The sequence below is a fragment of the Anser brachyrhynchus genome (assembly GCF_964034855.1).
Source record: "Anser brachyrhynchus genome assembly, chromosome: W".
NCBI classification, from domain to species: Eukaryota; Metazoa; Chordata; class Aves; order Anseriformes; family Anatidae; genus Anser; species Anser brachyrhynchus.
The window spans coordinates 15,786,141-15,809,059 of record NC_137704.1 but is presented as its reverse complement, the minus strand read 5'-3'; the positions used below and the strand labels follow the sequence as shown (position 1 = coordinate 15,809,059).

Here is a 22,919-nt window from a genome sequence, read left to right as displayed (position 1 = left end):
TCTTATCCCATAATCTGTGCTATTTTCATGTATTACTATGCACCGGTAGTTTCCTTTGTTGACATTAGTAACACTAAACAGGGTTAGGGTGGTAGTTCCTTTCACTTGTTGGCCCGATTCTAGGGTATTACTTACATGCACCTTTCCTTTCCATCCTGCTTTCAATCCTGTATTATCCCTGGTTGTGTTCATATATATTTCCTGGCTCTGTCCAAAGTCATTTATTTTCTCCCAGACCACCTGTAGAGAGCTAATTGTTATTGGTTTATTGTCTTGCATTCCACATTCCAAGGTAACATTTCTTCCCTTGATTATTTCCTCTTTCTTATACTTTTCCGGTATTTCTAGAAACCCAGTTACAAGATATCTACACAAGACCATTACTGTTATCGTTACCGTTGTTAAAAACCCCGACATTGTATAGTTATACACGTCTCATCTGTAGTTTTGTATCTCCGATTGCCCGCACTGACCAAAGTTCAGGAATCTTTTTCACCCGAGTATAATGAATCCAAGCATCCACCCCTTCTACCTTTACAGCTGTAAAAGTAGTCAATAGTACTTGATAAGGTCCGGCCCACCGTTCTTTCAGGGGTTCTTCGTTCCAATTTTTCATGTACACTCGGTCTCCTGGCTGAATATCGTGGACAGGGTTCTCCAGTGATAACGGTCAGTTCCACACCAAAACACTTCGAAGTCGAGCTAAAATTTTACCAAGAGATAATACATAGTTATAAACATCCTGGCTCCCTGTTATATGTATATTAGGATTTGGTTCTGGAGATTCATAAGGCTTTCCATACATAATTTCGTATGGGCTCACTGACATTCCACTCCTTGGCTTTATCCTTATTCTCAATAAGGCTATAGGCAAAGCTTGTGGCCATTGTATTTTGGCTTCCTGGCAGATTTTTCTAATCTGTCCCTTCAGTGTTTGGTTCATTCTCTCTACCTGTCCACTAGATTGGGGTCTCCATACAGTATGTAAATTCCAAGAAATTCCTAAGAGCCTGCTTACGTCTTTAACCACAGATGCAATAAAGTGCGGTCCCCTATCTGAGGATATTCCTAACGGTACCCCAAACCTTGAAATAATCTCCTGCAATAACCATTTTACTGTCTCTTTAGCTTGATTGGTGCGACAGGGAAGAGCCTCTGGCCATCCAGAAAAGGTGTCAACCCCTACTAACAGATACCTATATCCCCTAGTCCTAGGTAACTCTACAAAATCAATTTGCTGGTAATCTCCTGGTTCTATTCCTACTCACTCTTCCCATTTCAGCATGTTTTCTTGCTACTGGATTATTTTTCAAACAAATCTCGCACTTTGACATTACTGACTTTGCCATTGTTAACATATGTGTAGAGATAATACTATGTTTTAAAAATGTTACCATTGCCTCTGCACCCCAGTGACACTCATTATGTCTTGTCTGAAGTATTTCCCGCATCACCAAAGGGGGTAGTGCTACTTGGCCCGTAGCGGTTACATACCATCCATCAGAGTTCTTTCGGGCCTTTAGGAGATTTGCTAATTTCTCATCCTCTGGCGAATATCTGGGTTCCTTGGGAAGGTTAAGACGAGTGGGGCCTACCTTGAGTGGTACCAGAGCCATCATGCTCCCCACCTCCCGAGCAATTTGTCGAGCTGCTCGATCTGCCAGTCGATTCCCTTCTGATATTTTCGAGGTTCCTCCTTGATGGGCTTTACAGTGCATAATAGTCACTTGTTTTGGTTTCTGTACCGCATTTATCAAATTTAACACCTCCTCTTGATACCTTATATTGGCCCCTTGTGAGGACAACAGCCCTCTTTCTTTCCATAATGCTCCATGAACATGGACTTACTCCAAAGGCATACTTTGAATCTGTCCAAATATTTACCATCTTTTCTTTGCTCAGTTCCAGTGCTCAAGTTAGAGCTATCAGTTCTGCTCGCTGTGCCGATGTTCCAGGTGGTAAAGGTTTTGCTTCGATCACTGTTTTCAGGGTTGTCACTGCGTACCCTGCATATCGCGTTCCATTTTCCACAAAACTACTACCATCAGTAAAAAGCTCCCAGTCATACCTTTCAAGGGGTACATCCTTCAAATCTTCGCGGCTAGCATGAGTATGTTCGATTATTTCCACACAATTGTGTTCTAATGGTCCTTCTTCTCGAACAGTTCCTAAAAATACTGCTGAATTTAACAAGTTAGTCGTTTTCAAGGTTACATCATCTTGTTCAGTTAATATTGCCTGATATTTCATCATCCGGCTGGGTGATAACCAGTGGCCCCCCTTTTGCTCCAAAACGGTTGTTACCATATGTGGTACAAAAACTTCAATATGTTTTCCCAAGGTAAGTTTCCTTGCTTCCTGGATTAAAAGAACTGTTGCTGCTACTGCTCACAAACATGAAGGCCACCCTGCACTTACAGCATCCAGTTGTTTGGAAAAGTATCCCACAGGTCTTTTCCAGCTTCCCAGTCACTGGGTTAGTACCCCTAATGCTAGTCGTTGTCTTTCATGTACAAATAACTGGAAATCTTTTGATAAATCTGGTAGACCCAAAGCTGGTGACTTCGTTAGAGCATCTTTAAGTTTCTTAAAAGCTTCTTTCTGTATTTTTTCCCAAATAAAATTCTGTGCCTTCTGAGCTTCGTAAAGAGACTTAGCTATAAGTCCATAATCCATTATCCATAGTCTGTACCACCCAGCCATTCCTAAAAAGGCTCTTAGCTCATGGAGATTCTGAGGTTCCGGGATAGCACATATAGCTTTTATCCTATTGATGCCCAGACTTCTTTGTCCCTGAGAGATCTCACACCCCAAATATGTTACAGTTGAGCAAACTATTTGTGCCTTTTCTTTTGAAACTTTATAGCCACCCATTCCTAACTGATTTAGAATCTTGATGGTTATTTAGGTGCAGAGCGACTCATTCTCTGTGGCAATCAAAATATCATCGACATATTGTAACAACAAATACTGACTTCTGGGTACCTGTATTTGTCCTTGCGTTGTCCAGGTTTCCAGTTCCTTGGCCAGCTGGCTCCCGAAGAGGGTCGGGCTATTCTTGAAGCCTTGCGGAAGTCTCGTCCAAGTTAATTGTGTCTTCCGTCCATTTTGCGGGTTTTCCCATTCAAAGACAAATAATTTTCTACTATCCTTACCAAGAGGTATGCAAAAGAAGGCATCCTTTAAATCTATCATGGTAAACCATTTATATTTCTCTCTCACAGATGTTAACAATGTGTAAGGGTTAGCTACTACCGGGTGAATGTCCTTTGTTATTTCATTTATTGCTCTAAGATCTTGTACCAATCTATATTCACCATTCGGCTTCTTTACTGGAAAAACTGGAGTATTATATTCCGATTTACATTCCTCCAAGATCTGATATTTAAGAAATTTGTCAATAATTTTCACTATCCCCTGCCTAGCTTCTATCTTGAGTGGATATTGTTTGATTCGAACAGGTCTGGCTCCTTCCTTTAATTCCACCTTTACCGGTTGTGTCAGTTTTGATTTCCCTGGTATATCTGTTTCCCATACTATTGGTATAACTGCATTTTCTACTTCTCTTGGAATTTTAACAAAGGGTTTATCTTTGATCATCAGGATTTGTCCTATTTTGGACTCAGGTACCTTCATTATTAATTCTCCATCCTCAAAGGTTATTGTTGCATCTAATTTAGCTAATAAATCCCGTCCCAAAAGTGGAATCGGGCATTCTGGTACATACTAAAATTTCATGGGTTAATTCCTTACCTCTAAAACGCAAATCAAGAGGTTGTAAGAATGGCCGTTTTTCCTCCTTCCCTGTGGCTCCAATTATTGTAGTTGTCTTATTTCCTAATTGTCCTTTTAAACTATTTAACACTGAATATGTTGCTCCTGTATCTATCAAGAACCTCACTTCCTTATCCCCTAATTGAATCTTTACTAAAGGTTTTTTGGCTGCTTTATGTTCTGTATCTAGTCAGCTACTAAAATCTCCCAGCACCATTGCCTTAACGGCTTCCTGATTCTGAAGCAAATTTCCTGAAAATTGGTCTCTCCTAAACGGACACTCATTTTTCAAATGCCCTTCCTTCTTACAGTAAGCACACTGATTCAATCCCAATCTTCCTCCTGGATTTCCACTAAAATCTCCATGACCCCTTCCTGTATTAACTCCCCGTCCTCTAACAAATCCTCTTCCTCTCCCTCTAAATCCTTGGTTTCCTTTGCCTTGAATTACTGCTAACAAGTTCTTTTGCTGCCTCCTAGTGGATTCCTGTTCTCTGTTGTTATATACTTTCCAGGCTATTTCTAATAACCTATCCATATTTCTCAGATCTGCTCCTTCCAGTTTCTGTAATTTCTTCTGAATATCCTCCTTTGATTGTCCCAAAAAGATAAGAGCTAACTGTGCTTTAGCTTGTTCTGTTTCTACATCTAGGTCAGTATATTTCTTTGCGGTTTCCTTAAGCCTTTCTAGGAATGCAGAGGGAGATTCAGTTTTCTTCTGTCTAATATTATACAGTTTGGACCAATTTATAGTTTTGGGCATGGCATTCTGCACCCCTATCTGTACCCAATCCTGATACCTTTTCAACCTCCTCATACCTTCCCCTGTATTATAGTCCCATTGCGGGTCTTCCGTCGGAAAGTTCTGATCTGTGTTTCCCGGGACTAACCCATTGCGAATATCCTCTCTTGCTCTTTCTCTAGCTGCCCTTAACACCATATCCTTTTCTGTTGAGTCCATTAATGTATCTAATATTACTTGAAGGTCATCCCAGTCTGGATTCTGGGTCTTAATTATCATTGTCATTACCCTAGCTACCTTATCTGGGTTTTCCCGATACGTTCCTGCTGCTTGTTTCCAAATCACTAGATCCCCTGGAGTAAATGGTACTTTAACATATACTGGCCCTTCTCTCCCTACTCCTTGTCTGAGAGGAGCAATTATGTTTTTCTTTTGCCTTATTGTTCCGTCTTTCTCTCTTATTATACATTCAGTAGCACCTTTCTGGTCCCGTCATCGAGTCCTATACGATACTGGGGTAGCCGAAGCTACCGCTCCTTTTTCTTCCTTCTCCCCCTCGCTATCCTCGCTTTCTTCCCTGACAGGCTGTCCTGGTTCTAATGGGGCTGATGGTACCACTTCCAAATCTATATTTCCATCGTCCTGCCTGTAATACATACCATTTTCTAACACTTGATGCCCTATACAACACCTTTCTCCTGTACACGCTTTACACTGCTCATCAACAGTTATCTTAGCCACCATTATCCCGCAAGCGCGTTGCCACTCAGGCTTATCCCACAAATAGAAAAATAGCTCCACATATGGGATCTCATCCCACTTGCCTTCTCACTTACAGAACAACGTTAATTGTAAGATAGTATTATATTGCAAGGTTCCATTTTCTGGCCAACTCTCTTGATCTTCTAATTCATACTGTGGCCAGCAAACATTACAGTAATCAATTAATTTACCTTTTCGTAACTCCTGCCCAAAGCCCCCCTCCTTCCAATGTGCTAGTAAACAGCCCAAAGGGGAAGATCGCGGTACAGGAGTATTGCCACCCAAAATACCTTTAAGTTTTTCCATTATAGCTATAGCTTTTACCAAACCAAACCAGATGCTGAACCTGCAGCAAAACCAGACCACTGATGCCGAACTTGCAGTGCTTTCGCGACTGTCTTACGGACGGCGCCTAGGCTTACCACGGGAATTCCCTAGCCCAACCGTGCGTAGCTTTCGCCGTGTCTGACCGGCAGGCTCCCAGACCAGATGGGTACCGATTACCAGAAAGCACCTTTTCTCTTACCCTTCCAGAGGTACATTGTGAGCAGCGGGGTCGGTCGCGGCCGATGGCTCCCCGAGAAACTCCTCGGTGCTGGCTGGAGCGTGATCAGTTCGCAAGCCACCTCAGCAATGCCCATGAGGTCCCATCTGGGTCGCCAAAATGTTAGTGTTCATGAGGACACATAACCACAGAGTGATTATATGAAGGTGCTTTACTAGGCGCCGGAAATTAGGGGCATGTCTGCCCAAATCTAACTTTGTTCGATTTGTACACACAACAAACATACTATTTAGAAACACACATTTGCATAATATACTCGTAATCATCAGTTATCTATATAGTCATTGGATGAATGTATATTCCATCTTCTATAATCACTGCCCCCTTATTAATCTGATTGGTCCCTTTCCAGTTACTTAGATACTTTACTGATCTCATTAGATTTCAATGGTATTTACCTTAGTTTCCAAACCATTTATTCACCTAGCAATTATCTCCCAGGTATCCCTAATATTTATCCTAACTACTATCTCTAGATCAAATGAGCATTTATGGTATGCATTGTTAACAGCAATACCGGTTTTACTACTAATACACCTGTTGCCATGTTCACTTTTACCAACAACTCCACAATCAGTAAGATTGTAAAGTAGGTATGTTTATTCAGTGCCGGGCAGCACGGGGGGTAGTCCCACCAAAGTCGTGCGCGCCCTAACATGGCAACTTGCTTTGGTTATATATAGTAAAGAGTTACATATGCATGAAGTTTCCCAGTACGCCTATACATATGCATGACCTGTCCCCGCTTAGTATTAAAATTAGCTCCAAGAAGTCATTTCCATAAACTCCTCCCATCTGCACTTGCGCAGTGCCTTCTGGTGGTGGGCGCTGAGGGTCATGAGGATGAAGTAAGATGTCTTCATCAGGGTTGAACTTTTCACCTCATCTCCTTGCGCATGCTCTCTGAGGCCTTGGTCACAATCTGGGCCATAAGGTTGGTTTGGTCCGGTTCTCGGGGTCCGAGGGGCTCCTGTTATCTCGAGGCCTTGCATGTTTGACATTCTTTATCTTGTCCTTTTGTGAACAGTCCTCCTTATCTCTGAGCCCTTGGTCAAAGTCCAAACCATAAGGTTGGTTTGATCTGGTTCTTGGGGTCCTAGGGGCTCCTGTTATCTGGAGGCCTAAGCGCAGCACAGGCACAGTACATCGCAAATGTAGCACATATTAAGCAATGAGTGTTGCCTACATATTCATTCTTAATCAATCACTCTCTAATTTCTAATCCCATGTTTCAGTCCCCCCTTTTCTGGAAAATCTAGTAAATTCTTTTACTTAATACAAAAATTCTTCCCAATCTCTATGATATGCATCCCTCAATGCCTTGCCATGTACTTTCATCAAGGAAGCTAGTATCGCCATTCGTTGTAACAATTTCCAATTCCAAACAAGTATTACAAAAGACAATATTAAACTTTTACCAACTAATATCAATAAAACAATAATTGGGTGACATAATGTGTTCAAAATCCCAGTTGCAGTTGGCGACTATCCAAAGAGTGTGTCCCACCAGTTGTGATTTGCATCTTGTTTTACGCTTTGCAAATAACTTGTGAGTGCATCTATTATTAGTTTGTGGTCTTGGTCTTCAGCCTTTTCCCATCTCGGTAATACCTTTGAAACTTGCCATTGGCTAGTTCCCAATGCCAATAAGGGTGACTGTAGGGGCTGTTAATCATTTGGCACCCTATTTTAATTTCATCCCCTATGGTTCTTTGGTATGTTCATTCTTCTCCTAATTTTTGCCATTCTTTTAATGTATATAAATGGTCACCATTTGTTCACCACATAACCACAATTGCTAACTTTCCATTAATGCTCTTATCCTCTATTGTTACGGCTTCGGACCAAGGCCACTCACCATTCTCTATTATCATAGAGGCACCTTCCAATTCTTGAATCACAATTACGACTATAAGCCACAAAAATAAAACAATTCTGCTAACTAAATTTTCTGCAAATTATATTACTAAATACTCCTGACCGTAATGTCCTCGTTTTGGTTGACTGAGCTTTAGTTTCAATTTACCGTTACCCAGCGTTACTTTCCAGGGGGCTTCTGGAGCTTTCTTCACTTGAGAATGGTGAATCCAGGCACTCTGTTCCTTGATCTTAATTGCGGTGAAGGTAGTAAGAAGCACCTGGTATAGTCCTTCCCACTGTGGTTTCAAAGTTTTTTCTACAAGAGACTTAGTTACCTCTCGGGCTTTGGCAGTCCTAGTGGGGAAAGCCTCTGGCCATCCTGAAAAGGTATCTGTTAACACCAGTAAATATCGACACCCCCCTTTTCTTGGAAGTTCAGAAAAGTCAATTTGCCACTGTTGCCTGGGCCCATGGCCTTTTCCAATTTGACCCAGTTTTGGTTTGGGGGCATTTTTGGGGTTAGTCTGGAGACAGAGATCACATTGTTAAGTTATTTGAGCGATGGTAGCATATAAGCTCCTGGCAATAATTTTCCAATTAGTTGCAAAAAATAGACAAAAAATAGACAAAGCGTCTATTCCCCAATGTGTTTTCCGGTGTTCTTTCTTTACCAGTGACCACAATAAATTGGAGGGGATGACTAGCTTCCCCTTCCCTTCTTTGGTAATAGCCCATCCCTCTTGGTTATATTTTCCCTCTTGTCTTTCGATTAATTTTCTATCCTTTTTGTTATATACAAGCTTACCCTTACTTCAAGGGGAATTTGCCTGTCTGGAATCAGGGCTCCCTCAGTTGCTACCTCACCTTCTACTGCTTCTTTTGCCTCTCTGTCCGCCAGATCATTTCCTTCCTCCAATTCTGAACTCACCTTCTGGTGTGCTTTAATGTGCATGATTGCTACCTTTTCAGGCAGCTGAACTGCTTCCAATAATCTCGTTATTTAGTCCGTACAGATGTTTATTTTCCAGATTCTATTACGTCTTTGCAAGTGGTAACTGCATACGCAGCATGTCGTTTTCCGCTGATGACATAGCTGCTCCCATATTTCCACATCATCAAAGGAGTGTCCTTCAGATCTGGACGGCTGGAGTAGGTAGCTTCAATGGTCTCCAGGCAGTCATAGTTTACCGGCTCCCCTTGGTTTCTGCTGATTTCAGGAACCTTTGTGGGGAAAGCCAGCGACCGCCTTTCACTTCCAGCACCGTGGACACTGTGTGAGACACTAGCACAGTTATTTTCTGTCCCAAGGTGAACTTGCGTGCTTCCTGGATATTTAGCACCACTGCTGCAATGGCTCTGAGGCATCCCGGCCATCCCTTGGCGGCAGCATCCAGCTGCTTAGAAAAATAAGCAACTGCCCTTCAATATGGTCCCAGGTCCTGTGCTAGTATTACCAGGGCAATCTCCTGTTTCTCAAGGGAGAACAGGAAGAATGGCTTATTTACATCTGGAAGTCCCAGAGCTGGAGCTGACATGAGAGCCTTCTTTAGTTGGTCAAAGGCTCTCGTGGCCTCCTTTGTCCATTGGAGGTCCCTGTTCCCATTTGCAATGAGCACATACAGCAGTTTTACAAGCGATCCGTAATTATAGATCCACAATCTGCACCACCCCGTCATTCCCAAAAAGGTTCGCAGTTCTTTTATTGTCTCGGGTTTCAGGGTTTGACATATCGCTTCTTTATGATCTTGCCCCAAGGTCCGTTGTCCGGCACTAACCTCATAACCCAGGTAGGTCACCTTCTGCTTTACCACCTGAGCCTTCTTCTTTGATACCCTGTACTCCTGTAGTCCCAGAACGTTTAGGAGGCTTACCGTCCAGGCCACACATGCTTCTTCTGTCTGGGTGGCTATTAGGAGGTCATCTACGTACTGCAACAGCCTTCCTTCTCCTGATGGGGCTTCCCAGGTCTCCAAGTCCTTTGCAAGTTGTTCTCCGAACAAGGTGGGTGAGTTCTTAAAGCCCTGAGGCAACCTTGTCCATGTGAGCTGTGTTTTGCGCCCACTCTTAGGGCTTTTCCAACCAAATGCAAAGATTTTCTGGCTGGCTTCATGGAGAGGGAGGCAAAAGAAGGCATCCTTCAGGTCTAAAACGGTAAACCAAGTTAGCTCTGGTGTTAAGCATGTTAATCAATTATCGGGCTAATTCCTTCTCTATCTTCCTTTTTCAAGGAGTACTGTTTAAGTGCATTTTTTTGCCTTCCCTGGTACATTAGAAGATCATACTCTGGAAAACACTTGACTTAGGATTTCCTCACTAATTTCCTCTTTGGTCTCAATAGCTGTCAATATCAAACTCAACACTTCCACATATCTTTGATCATTTACCTCCAGAATAATCTCCCCATTTTTAAATGAAATGGTTGCTTGTACTCTTTCCAATAAATCTCTCCCTAGGAGTGACTCCGGGGAGTTGGGCATGTATAGGAACTTGTGAATGCCCCACTGTTTCCCATATTTATATGTCAATGGTTTTGTAGAAATATGCTATTTCAGATTGGCCAGTTGCCCCCTTCACTACAACGTAATCATTACCCACTGATACTAATGCTTTATTTAAAACTGAATATGTTGCCCCCGCATCTACCATAAGTTCCACCTCTTTTCCCTCCTTCCCCAGCTTCATTTTTATAACCAGTGGATCTGCTGGGGTAGATTCCCCCGGTCCTCTTCAGTCATCTTTTGCACGCGCGACCACCACCTCCCTTCCCCGGTTCCCTTTTCCATTTCTTTTCCGTTCTGGGCATTCGTTTTTCCAATGCCCAAATTTCTTACATAGGGCACATTGCTCCTTGCCTAGCCGGGGCTGTTCCTGTCTGGGCCTCCTTTTTCCTTCTTCCCTAATAACTGCTATCAGCCTCTTCTGCATGTTTAATTGAGGAAGATAAAAGTCCTCTCTCCTTCCAAATAGCCCCGTGTGCATGCACCACACCAAAGGCATATTTCAAATCTGTCCAAATGTTTGCCAGCTCAAGAGATCTTATCAAGGCAATGATTTCCACCTTTTGGGCTGATGTTTGTTACCGCATATCCTGTGAGGCGAAATCCCTGGCGGACGAAGCTGCTGCCAACTATATACCAATCCTCCGCGTCTTCTAGGGGTGTTTCCTTTAAGTCTGGTCAGCTTGAGTATACCGTGTCCATGGTCTTGATGCAATCATGAATGGGTGATCTGGAAACTCTGTTACTGAGGAAAGAGGCTGGGTTCACAGTATTAGTGCCGAAAAAAACATTTAGTAAACTAATAGTCCATTGCGCACATTCCTTTTCTTCTTCAGTAGCTATCATTTGCGTATTGCAACAGCGTCCCCTTTTCCCGAAGGGGTCTTTCAAACTTCAAGATCACAGTTCCCGAATATGGTGGGGCTATTCTTGAACCCCTGTGTTAACACTGTCCAAGTAAGCTGAGTTTTCCGTCCTCTATTAGGATTTTCCCATTCAAAGGCAAAGAGTTTCTGGCTTTCAGTTGCCACAGGCAGGCAGAAAAAGGCATCCTTTAAATCTAGTACCATGAACCACACTTGACTGTTTTTCTCAGTTTGTAATTCCAATCATTTTTTCCCAATTTGAATTTCAAGCATTGCAAAAAATGCCTTTTCCTGTTGGCCAGTTGCTCCTATTACATTTACAGACTAATTAACACAGAGAAAGAAGCTCCCGTAACCAACAAAAAAATTCAAGCCTCTCTTCTTCATTCCCTAGCTTTATTTCAACCAGTGGACCTGCTAGGGGAGATGCCCCAGGTCCCCATCATTCCTGACTGTTGTAAGTTTATCCTGCAACCTAAGACAATTTCTTTCTGATATCAGGGGCTGATTGCCCTAGAAAGAGGCTAGCCAATTGCCTCTGTTTGTTTTCTGAAGCCAGGTCCAAATTTTGTTTGTTTGTTTTGTTTTGTTTTGTTTTCTCCTCATTGCATTTCAAAGTTGGTCCAAAAATTCCATAGGGGTTTCTTTTGGACCTTGTTGGAACAGATTCTCAATTCCCAATTTAACCAGATTTTGGTATTTACATAATTTCCGGGGTGATTAGGGTCTCAGTGTGGGGGGGGGGTCGGTCAGGGGAATGCAGTCGTTGACAGTTCCCTGAGCGGTCCCATTGGCAATCCGAGCTCACACACGAACTCAGGTTGTTTTAAGAGTTAGCTGCTTTTCTGTTTCCATGACAACTCTCTCGGACCCATCATGGTCCCTCCGCCCCAGAGGGCTCACGCCCGTGATTTTGAGATCTCAGCCTCGGGTTGAGACGGAACTATTAACATTCCTACATCCTCTTTCCCTGCTCATTCAACTTCAAACAGCTTTGTCAAATACTACATGCCACACCTTTAACACCTTCAACAACCCTTTAAACACTTCCTTTATGTTTCTCCAGCCTGTACTTTTCTAATGCCAGCACCAAAGGCTCAGTCAGGGGCCGACTTAATTCCATACCTTTTCCCTCCAAGATGATGAAACAACATATCAGTATACAACATTTCATCCCATTTCCCTTCTCTCCTCAAAAACAACATTAATTGCAAGATAGTCTTATAGTCGATTGATCCATAAAGTGGCCATTTAGCTTATATAGTGGCCACCATTGATTGCAATACTTAGTGAAAGTCCTCTTGCTTTCTGTGCCCCCAGTTCTAACAATATCCTTCCAATGTGCCAATATGCACCCAATGAGGCTTTCTTTAAAACGTCTTTGTTTTGGATATTACTCATTTCCTTGATTTCCCATTCCCTTCTATTTATTTATTTATTTATTTATTTATTTATTACTATTCCTTATTAGTTACTGTCCCTTGTTTCAATTTCCACACAAACCTTTTTATTGCAGGTTTTTACTATCTTTTCCTGATCTTCTTCCCAAATGCCCCAATTCTCTGGGATTAAACTCTTCTTCCCACATACAAACTTTACTATTTCAGATTATTAATGAGCCCCGTTCCAATCACAAATCCACAGGACTTCGGGAAAACACCTGAAGCACTCAGCCCTCCATCTTCTACACAAAAAATACCAGCTTTTCCACAAAATTTACATTTCAACAAGACCGAATTTCAAGCCGAATGCCAATTTTTCTCATGCACTTTGTTAGTAAGCCCATACAAAACAAGGAATCACTCCTGAATATCTGTCAATATGGGGGTTTAAAAGGTATTGAGGCCTAAATAAATTTGCTCTCCCCCTTCTTACCAAATTCCCAGGGCTCAAGCCCAAACCACCAAAGAAGTGACTATCTCCTTTCTGCCACTTCGATAATCAGTCAGCCCCCTCCCCCCCCAATACTTGGGAAACTGACCAAACACCACCGCGAATACACCAAAACTTCTAAACTGTTAGTTACTTAGATAATGCTCCTGCCTTTCTTCTTGTCACACTCAAAACATTTAAGAGGATTACAAGATACACCACCAGGCACATATATTGGGCACCACCAATCAAAACTTGGATAAAACAGCACTTCTTTTTGGTCTGTCATGCACTTCGTCTCCGGCTGTTCCCCTCGCGGAGAATACGGACCCGCGGATCGGAACTCCGCACTCTCTTTGCAGCGATGCTGCGTCTCACTCACACAGCACAATCATGCAATCACACAGAGAGGTCTCTAGCACATCTCATTCATACCACAAGAATATATAATTTTAGAACGGTAACCAACCAAACAAGTATTGTCTCTGACTGTGTTCTTCGTGGAGTGACTCATTCCGCTTTGTTTCAAACACATACACAAATACTTTCAACACAAAATACCTGGACATTTAAGAATAAGACATACAATTATTAACACTCCAGTTAGTATCCTTCCAGCAGCTGCAAATATTACCCAGGTAACCTTGTCACAACTGTGAGAGGCCCACTTACCCTGCTCCTGCTTCTTATACAGTCATTAGCAGGTCCGTCCTGGCTCCCAAAACCGGGATGCAGCGGTAACCTCGGATTTGCTCGATCTACTCCCAAGATCGCTAGCGGCCGCTCTGTCGGTCAGCAAATCTCCCTTGACCACTCTATCGGTCAGCCTGTAGGGTACCCTCCTCCCTTACGGGGACTATGCTGCACGCCAGATGTCTCTGTGCGATTTACCAGCTGCCCAGGCCACGCGTACGACTTACAGGCCCTTCCTGTACTGTAAAACATACCGTTTGTCCGCAGCTTCAGGAGGTCTTTGTCTGCTCCCGCGGTGAGTGTCTGGGAGTGGAGTCCCCTCCGAGCAAAATACTCGGGGTGCACCTAGGGGCGTCTGCTCCGCAGTCGATCCCGCAGCTGAGCAGAGTGTCTCCTGCCTGGATCGCCAAAATGACTCGCGGAAAGCTGACTCCACAATCAATAAGATTGTAAAGTAGGTATGTTTATTCAGCGCCGGGCAGCACGGGGGGTAGTCCCACCAAAGTCGTGTGTGCCCTAACGCGGCAACTTGCTTTGGTTATATATAGTAAAGAGTTACATATGCATGACGTTTCCCAGTATGCCTATACATATGCATGACCTGTCCCCGCTTAGTATTAAAATTAGCTCCAAGAAGTCATTTCCATAAACTCCTCCCATCTGCACTTGCGCAGTGCCTTCTGGTGGTGGGCGCTGAGGGTCATGAGGATGAAGTAAGATGTCTTCATCAGGGTTGAACTTTTCACCTCATCTCCTTGCGCATGCTCTCTGAGGCCTTGGTCACAATCTGGGCCATAAGGTTGGTTTGGTCCGGTTCTCGGGGTCCGAGGGGCTCCTGTTATCTCGAGGCCTTGCATGTTTGACATTCTTTATCTTGTCCTTTTGTGAACAGTCCTCCTTATCTCTGAGCCCTTGGTCAAAGTCCAAACCATAAGGTTGGTTTGATCTGGTTCTTGGGGTCCTAGGGGCTCCTGTTATCTGGAGGCCTAAGCGCAGCACAGGCACAGTACATCGCAAATGTAGCACATATTAAGCAATGAGTGTTGCCTACATATTCATTCTTAATCAATCACTCTCTAATTTCTAATCCCATGTTTCATTATAAATATTGCTAAATTCAGGTTGAGTTGTATCTTCATTTATAACATGTTTAACTGTGGATTGGCCTGCAGTATTGCTATGCCTATATCTTTGTTCCAAGCTTGTGATAAAGGACAGATTTATTCATCCTTGAAGGTGATTGTATATATTTTTTAAGTGTTAAATCTAGCTTTTGTGATAAAGGTTTAGCCTAGGCATACATAAAAGTATATACTGGAGTCTTACTATAGTTGATTAAAACCATAATGTTACTGAGGAAGAAAAGATTATGGATTATAAACCTTCATGATTCTAGTCTAAGCAAAAATAATTGACAGATAGTTGCATTTAATCCTTAGCTGTGACTACCCAAAGATGCTTTTTGAGGACTTTCTGACTGTAAGCCAGATTTTCAAGGATAGAATTTGTAGTCCATCAGTGGTGGTGTGTGGTTTTTTGTTGCTTTTGACAGTAAGCTCTTTTTTTTTTTTTTTCAACAGGGAAAGAAATTCACTCTTTACATATTTGGTCTGCTAATATTTGTGATGTGCAAAGGTTGAATTTTGCTACTTTCATGTATAGGATGGCACAGTTAGAAGGGTGAGGCTGATTGTGTTGGTTGGTTGGTTTGTTTGGATGTTTTTGTTTTTTTTTTTTGGCTTGGTTTGTTGTTTGTTTGTTTGTTTGTTTTTGCTATCTGGCATCAGTGCATATTTATTTATTTTTACCACTAAAACCTCAGCAATTATTAGATCTCCAGTAAATGATCAAGGATAATGATCAGTAATACAGGGCAAGCGCAGATGGATGTGGTTGACATTATGATTGTTACTGTTGCTATTGGGTTTCAGCAGAGTGGACTAATGAACAAATACAACACAGCATTTAAGTAGGAGGTTTTTAGGGCTGCAGCTCTGAAAATTCTAAGAAATGCCATCAGTTGTCATCATTGAATCAAGTTTCAGAAAAAAGACATCAGTTTTCTGCTATTAAATCACACTTAGTGGATTCACTGTGTATTTAGTAAGGCAGCAATTAGATTTTGTGTGTGTGAACTGTAAGGACCAGGTCCCACAACGTTGGTGAGCATTTTGACAAGAACCTTGCTGTAAAGAAATAGAGGAAATAAAAGGTGTATAGTTCCTATTTCTATTTTTCTCAAGGGAAATTTATTGTGACCTTAAGTGTGACAGGATTTCTCATAATAATTATATAACTTGTATAAATAGGGAAGTAGTGGTAATAAGAGAACACATCTGGAAACTGGCAACTCAACTGTGAGGTTTGGAGCCTAACTGGCTTAAGGATTTTTAATCATCTCCTGGATTTCATTCAAAGTAATATGGTGATCCCTTAATATTAAGGGATGTTAAGAGTGTGGCTGCCTCTTCCAGTCCAGGACTCCATTCTGCCCAGCCTGGGAACCCAGGATCTCTACCCGAGCTGAGGGACATGGCTGCCACTTTCGTGTTTGTAGGTTCAACCAGTAGCAAAGCTGAACACGTATCCCAGAGACACACAGACACGCACAGAACACGGACACGGCCAGTCACACAGATTGCCACAGACAAGGCACTGCCTTCAACAGCACCTACATATAGGATTCACATAAAACAAATATAGACAGCCAAGTCCCCTTTCTCCTATTCAGATGGTAGCGAAGAGGAGAAAGTGTCAGCCTGATTTACTGACTAGGGAGGTTTGCTACCTGCCATGGGCTTGGATCTGGGATGTTGTGGAGGCGCTGCCGAAGCTGGTTCGGCCCTCTGACTACTACCCCCTGCTCTTACTCCACGTGGGTGCAAATGATACTGCAAGGGGAAACCTGGACAGTATCAAAAGGGACTACAGAGCTCTGGGGGAAGTAGTCAAGGGCATGGGGGCCTAGGTGGTGGTCTCCTCAATCCTGATGGTGAGTGGAAAAGATGTGAGAAGGAGAGCACTGATAAGACAGGTCAATAATTGGCTGTGGAGCTGGTGTCGGTATCCAGGGCTCTGGGTTCTAAGACCATGGGACCCTGTCTGACAATCATCTTCTGCTTCGGATAGATGGAATGCACCTCTCTAAGCAGGGCGTCCTATTTGCCATATGGATGCGGGGCATCTATTTTTGCCAATAGGATCGCTGACCTCATAAGGAGGGCTTTAAACTCAGAGTGACGGGGTAAGGACAGGGTAACGAGCAATACACTGAAAGAGTGACTGACAGGGTTGCTGAAAAAAGGGCATTGGGTGATGTGACAAGGAGGGATCACAAAATCAACTAAATGGGGATTAAGCAGGGTCACCTCCAGCGCTTGCAGGTTAGCAAGGTAATGCCTACAAGGCAACATTATAGCAAAATCCCCCAAATGCTTTCTAGGAACCCAACATGCTGGGGTGCCCCTCCAAAGTGTCTGGACACTAACGCATGCAGTATGGGGAATAAACAAGATGAGTTAGAGACGTGTGTATGGTTGCAGGGCTGCGCTCTTATTGGGATCATGGAGATTTGGTGGAATGGCTTCCATGACTGGAGTACTGCAATGTAAAGATACAGGCTCTTTAGGAAGGACAGGCTGTTGAGAGGAGGAGGGGGTGTCACCCTCTATGTCAATGACCAGCTGGAGTGTATGGAGCTCTGCCTGGGGATGGATGATGAGCCAAGTGAGAGTTTATGGGTAATGATTAAAAGAGAGGACAGGTAAGGGTGACATTGTAGTGGGTGTCTGCTATAGACCGCCTGACCAGGAAGAGCAAGCGGATGAGGCCCTCCACAGACAAATAGAAGCAGCCTCACATTCACAGGCCCTGGTCCTCGTGGGGGACTTCAACAACAGCGATATCTGTTAGAGGGACAACTCAGCAGGGCACAAGCAATCCAGGAGGTTCCTGGAATGTGTTGATGATAACTTCCTCCTCCAAGTGATAGAGCAACCATCAAGGAGCGGGGCTCTGCTGGACCTCATTCTCACCAACAAGGAAGGTCTTGTTCAGAATACGAAGGTCAAGGGCAGCTTTGGCTGCAGTGACCGTGAGATGGTGTAGTTCAGGATCCTGAGGGGAGGGAGCAGGGTAAAAAGCAAGCTCACAGCCCTGGACTTCAGGAGAGCAGACTGTGGCCTCTTCAAAGAGGTGCTTGGAAGAGTCCTGTGGGATAAGGCCCTGGAGGGAAGAGGGGCTCAAGAAAAATAGTTAATATTCAAGGGTCACCTCTTCCAAGCTGTGCATCTCAATAAAGAGGAAGTCAGGAAAAAATGCCGGGAGGCCTGTGTGGATGGGCAAAACTCAAACATAAAAGGGAGGCATGCAGACAGTGGAAGCAAGGGCAGGTAACCTGGGAGGAATACAGAGACATTGTCCAAGCACCCAGGAATAAAGTTAGAACAGCTAAAGTCCAAATGGAATTGAATCTGGCTAGGGATTGCAAGGACAACAGGAAGGGCTTCTACAAGTCCAGGTTGGGAAGTAGGAGAAATTTCTTCTTAGAAAGAGTGGTTAGGCATTGAAACAGGTTGCCCAGGGAGGTGGTGGTGTCACCATCCCTGGGGGTGTTTAAGGGAAGTGTAGATGTGGTACTTAGGGACATATGGTTTAGTGGGTAATTTTGGTGGTAGGGGGATGGTTGGACCAGATGATCTTGGAGGTCTTTTCCAACCTTAATGATTCTATGATTTTAGTAAGAATTTAGCATGACTTTTTACATTTTCATGATGGGTTTGGCTCATGTTAATCGCTAAGTTAGCAGCTTAAGGGAAGCTGCTGCTTCAGTATTTGAGAAGTGCTAAAGTATTGAAACTGGTACATAACATCTCACTCATTTTGCTTCACTAAAATTTCCCCCTTATTGTTAAACACCAGTTCAGCTACAGCACCAATATCAACATATGGAGTGCTGGTGTCACTGAGTCATTTTAAATCACAACATTTAAACTAGATTTGTTGTGAGTAAGGCTGAGAGCACAGTGCATCTTCAAGGTATCCCTTCAAGGAAGAACTTGTATGTCTACCAGGCAAGTGGACCACTATGGAGAAGGGAATCCAGTACCTGAGGGAATTAGCCGTACGGGAGGTGATTTATAGGGACCTAGACAACGGACAAATATCCACAGATCCAGATGAAGTCCAGTGTACACGACCCATGTGGTGGAAGTTTGTACGGAGTGCACCATCATCATATGCCAGCTTGTTGGCAGTAATGTCCTGAAAAGAACATGAGGAACCCACAGTGGATGAAGTGGCTAAACAACTCCGTCAGTATGAAGAAAGTCTCTCCTCTTCCCTACAGGCCTGCGTCTCAGCTGTGGAGAAACTTTCTGAAGAGTTCCACCAACTTAAAGAGAGTTTATTTTCCTCCCCACCTATCAGGGGTAAGCGTCCGTCCGTGCAAGGAAGACAATACAGTGGGTACAAACCTCGTGGCACCCTGTGGTTTTACCTACGTGACCATGGAGAGGACATGAGAAAATGGGATGGAAAATCTACTGCGACCCTAGCGGCCCGGGTACGTGAGTTGCAAGAAAAAGCAATTGGGAAAAAGGGGTTCTCTGAGTAGCTTGCTGCTCCAACTTCCAGCAGGCAGTCCTCCAGACACAGAAATGAAGATTCTGACCAGGATTAGAGGGGCCCTGGCTCCAGCCAGGGGGAGGAAAGGGACAATCGAGTTTATTGGACTGTGTGGATTCGATGGCCTGGCACGTCAGACGCACAGAAGCATAAGGCTTTAGTAGACACCGGTGCACAGTGTACTCTAATGCCATCAAGCTATAAAGGGCCAGAGCCCATCTGTATTTATGGTGTGACGGGGGGATCCCAGCAGTTACCTGTATTGGAGGCTGAAGTGAGTCTAACCGGTAATGAGTGGCAAAAGCACCATATTGTGACTGGCCCAGATGCTCCGTGCATCCTTGGCATAGACTATCTTAGAAGAGGATATTTCAAGGACGCAAAAGGGTTCCGGTGGGCTTTTGGCATAGCTGCCTTGGAGACAGAGGACATTAAACAGTTGTCTATCTTGCCCGGTCTCTCAGAGGACCCTTCTGTTGTGGGGTTGCTGAGGGTCGAAGAACAGCAAGTGCCGATCGCTACCACAACTGTGCACCGGCGGCAATATCGCACCAACCGAGACTCCCTGATTCCCATCCATAAGCTAATTCGTCAACTGGAGAGCCAAGGAGTGATCAGCAAGACTCATTCACCTTTTAATAGTCCCATATGGCCAGTGCGAAAGTCTAATGGTGAGTGGAGACTAACAGTGGACTATCGTGGCCTGAACGAAGTCACGCCACCACTGAGTGCTGCAGTGCCGGACATGCTAGAACTCCAGTATGAACTGGAATCAAAGGCAGCCAAGTGGTACGCCGCAGTCGGTATCACTAATGCATTTTTCTCCATCCCTTTAGCAGCAGAGTGCAGGCCACAGTTTGCTTTTCCTTGGAGGGGTGTCCAATACACCTGAAATCAACTGTCCCAGGGGTGGAAACATAGCCCTACCATTTGCCATGGACTGATCCAGTCTGCGCTGGAGCAGGGGGAAGCTCCTGAACACCTGCAGTACATTAATGATGTCATCGTGTGAGGGGACACAGCAGAGGAAGTTTTCGAGAAAGGGAAGAAAACAGTCCAAATCCTTCTGAAGGCTGGCTTTGCCATAAAACAAAATAAAGTCAAAGGACCTGCACGAGAGATCCAGTTTTTAGGAATAAAACAGCAAGATGGACGTCGTCAAATCCCAATGGATGTGATCAACAAAATAACAGCTATGTCTCCACCAAATAACAAAAAAGAAACGCAAACTTTCCTAGGTGTCGTGGGGTTTTGGAGAATGCACATTCCAAATTACAGTCTGATTGTAAGCCCGCTCTAATAGGTAAGAAGAATGATTTCGAATGTGGCCCCGAGCAACGACAAGCCTTTGAACATATTAAATGGGAGATGGTTCATGCAGTAGCCCTTGGGCCAGTCCAAGCAGGACAATATGTAAAGAATGTGCTCTACACCACAGCCGGGGAGAATGGTCCCACCTGGAGCCTCTGGCAGAAAGAGCCTGGGGAAACTCGAGGTCTACCCTTCGGGTTTTGGAGTCGGGGATACAGAGGATCTGAGGCCTGCTACACTCCAACCGAAAAAGAGATATTGGCAGCATATGAAGGAGTTAAATCTGCTTCGGAAGTGGTCAGTAGTGAAGCACAGCTCCTGGCACCCCGACTGGGTGGTACTGGGCTGGATGTTCAAAGGAAGGTCCCCCTTTACACATCATGCAACTCATGCTACATGGAGTAAGTGGGTTGCACTGATTACTCAGCAGGCTCAATAGGAAACCCCAGTCGCCCAGGAATCTTGGAAGTGATTATGGACTGGCCAGAAGGCAAATATTTTGGGATATCGCTGGAGGAGGAGGTGGCCCAGGCTGAAGAAGCCCCACTGTACAACAAGCTTCCAGAAAATGAGAAGCAATATGCCCTGTTCACTGATGGGTCCTGTCGTATTGTGGGAAAGCATCGGAGATGGAAGGCTGCTGTATGGAGTCCTATATGACGAGTTGCAGAAGCTGCTGAGGGAGAAGGTGAATCGAGTCAGTTTGCAGAAGTGAAAGCCATTCAGCTGGCTTTAGATATTGCTGAACGAGAAAAGTGGCCAGTTCTCTATCTCTATACTGATTCATGGATGGTAGCAAATGCCCTGTGGGGGTGGTTACAGCAATGGAAGCAGAACAACTGGCAGCACAGAGGCAAACCCATCTGGGCTGCTGCATTGTGGCAAGATATTGCTGTTCGGGTAGAGAACCTGGTTGTAAAGGTACGCCATGTAGATGCTCATGTGCCCAAGAATGGGGTCACTGAAGGTCATCAAAACAACTAGTAGGTGGATCAGGCTGCTAAGATTGAAGTGGCTCAGGTGGACCTGGACTGGCAACATAAAGGTGAATAATTTATAGCCCGATGGGCCCATGACACCTCAGGCCATCAAGGCAGAGATGCAACATACAGATGGGCTCATGATCGAGGGGTGGACCTGACCATGGACACTATAGCACAGGTTATTCATGATTGTGAAACATGTGCTGCAATCAAGCAAGCCAAGCAGTTAAAGCCTCTTTGGTATGTTAATTACTCTATAATACTGTATGTCATCACTACTGTGATTGCTATATTTGATATGAATGGTATCACAGTAAGAGTTATGCAGATAATGATGAATGAATTTTGATAGAATTGGACAAGCACAGCTTTTTGATGGAACCAGAACGGGTTTCAGTGTGTGATGACCCAATATCACAGACCATCTCAAGAAAGATTGGTGTGACAGTTGGAGCCCAAAGTCAGTGATGGTCTAAACAAACTCAGTAGACCTTTTATATATACATATACTAGGGAAAATGTTGGCCTGCTGCTGAATGTGGCAGGTGCCATGGTGCCAAAGGATACAGAAACAGCAGAGATGCTGAATGCCTTTTTTGCTTCAGTCTTTACTGCTAAGACTAGCCCTCAGGAATCTCAGACCCTGGCAACAAGTGAGGAAGTCCAGAGAAAGGAGGTCTTTCCCTTGGTCGAAGAGGATCGGGTCAAAGATCATCTAAGCAAACTTGACATCCACAAATCCATGGGCCCCAATGGAATGTACCCACAGGTGCTGAGGGAGCTGGCCAGTGTTATTGCTAGGCCACTTTCCATGATCTTTGAAAGGTCGTGGAGAACAGGAGAGGTGCCTGAGGACTGGAAGAAAGCTAACGTCACACCAGTCTTCAAAAAGGGCAAGAAGGAGGACCCAGGCAACTACAGGCCAGTCAGCCTCACCTCCATCCCTGGAAACGTGATGGAGCAGCTCATCCTGGAGGTCATCTCCAAGCATGTGGAGGATAAGGAGGTGATCAGGAGTAGTCAGCAATGATTCACCGAGGGGAAATCATGCTTAACCAATCCGATAGCCTTCTATGATGGGATGACTAGCTGGGTAGATGAGAGGAGAGGGGTGGATGTGGTCGACCTTGACTTCAACAAGGCGTTTGACACTGTCTCCCATAACATTCTCATAGAAAAGCTTGGGAAGTGTGGCCTAGATGAGTGGACGGTGAGGTAGATTGTCAATTGGCTGAATGGCAGATCTCAGAGGGTTGGGCTTAGTGGTGCAGGATCTAGTTGGAGGCCTGTAACTAGTGGTGTCCCCCAGGGGTCCCCAGGCATTTCTTTACTGTGAGGATGACTGAGCGCTGGAACAGGTTGCCCAGA

At 44.2% G+C, this 22,919-nt stretch overlaps 1 protein-coding gene and 1 long non-coding RNA gene across 3 annotated transcripts in view; one reads left to right on the top strand and one right to left on the bottom strand.

Annotated features, from left to right (window-relative positions):
• LOC308184894 overlaps positions 1-12,271 on the bottom strand; it is a 111,414-nt gene extending 99,143 nt beyond the window's left edge. Inside the window, exon 1 of the long non-coding RNA XR_013943012.1 lies at positions 2,564-12,271. This is a non-coding gene — a long non-coding RNA (uncharacterized lncRNA). The remainder of the gene's footprint in view (positions 1-2,563) is intronic.
• Positions 1-22,919, top strand: part of LOC308184772 (E3 ubiquitin-protein ligase KCMF1) — a 118,799-nt gene that overhangs the window by 46,292 nt on the left and 49,588 nt on the right. The window lies entirely within an intron of this gene.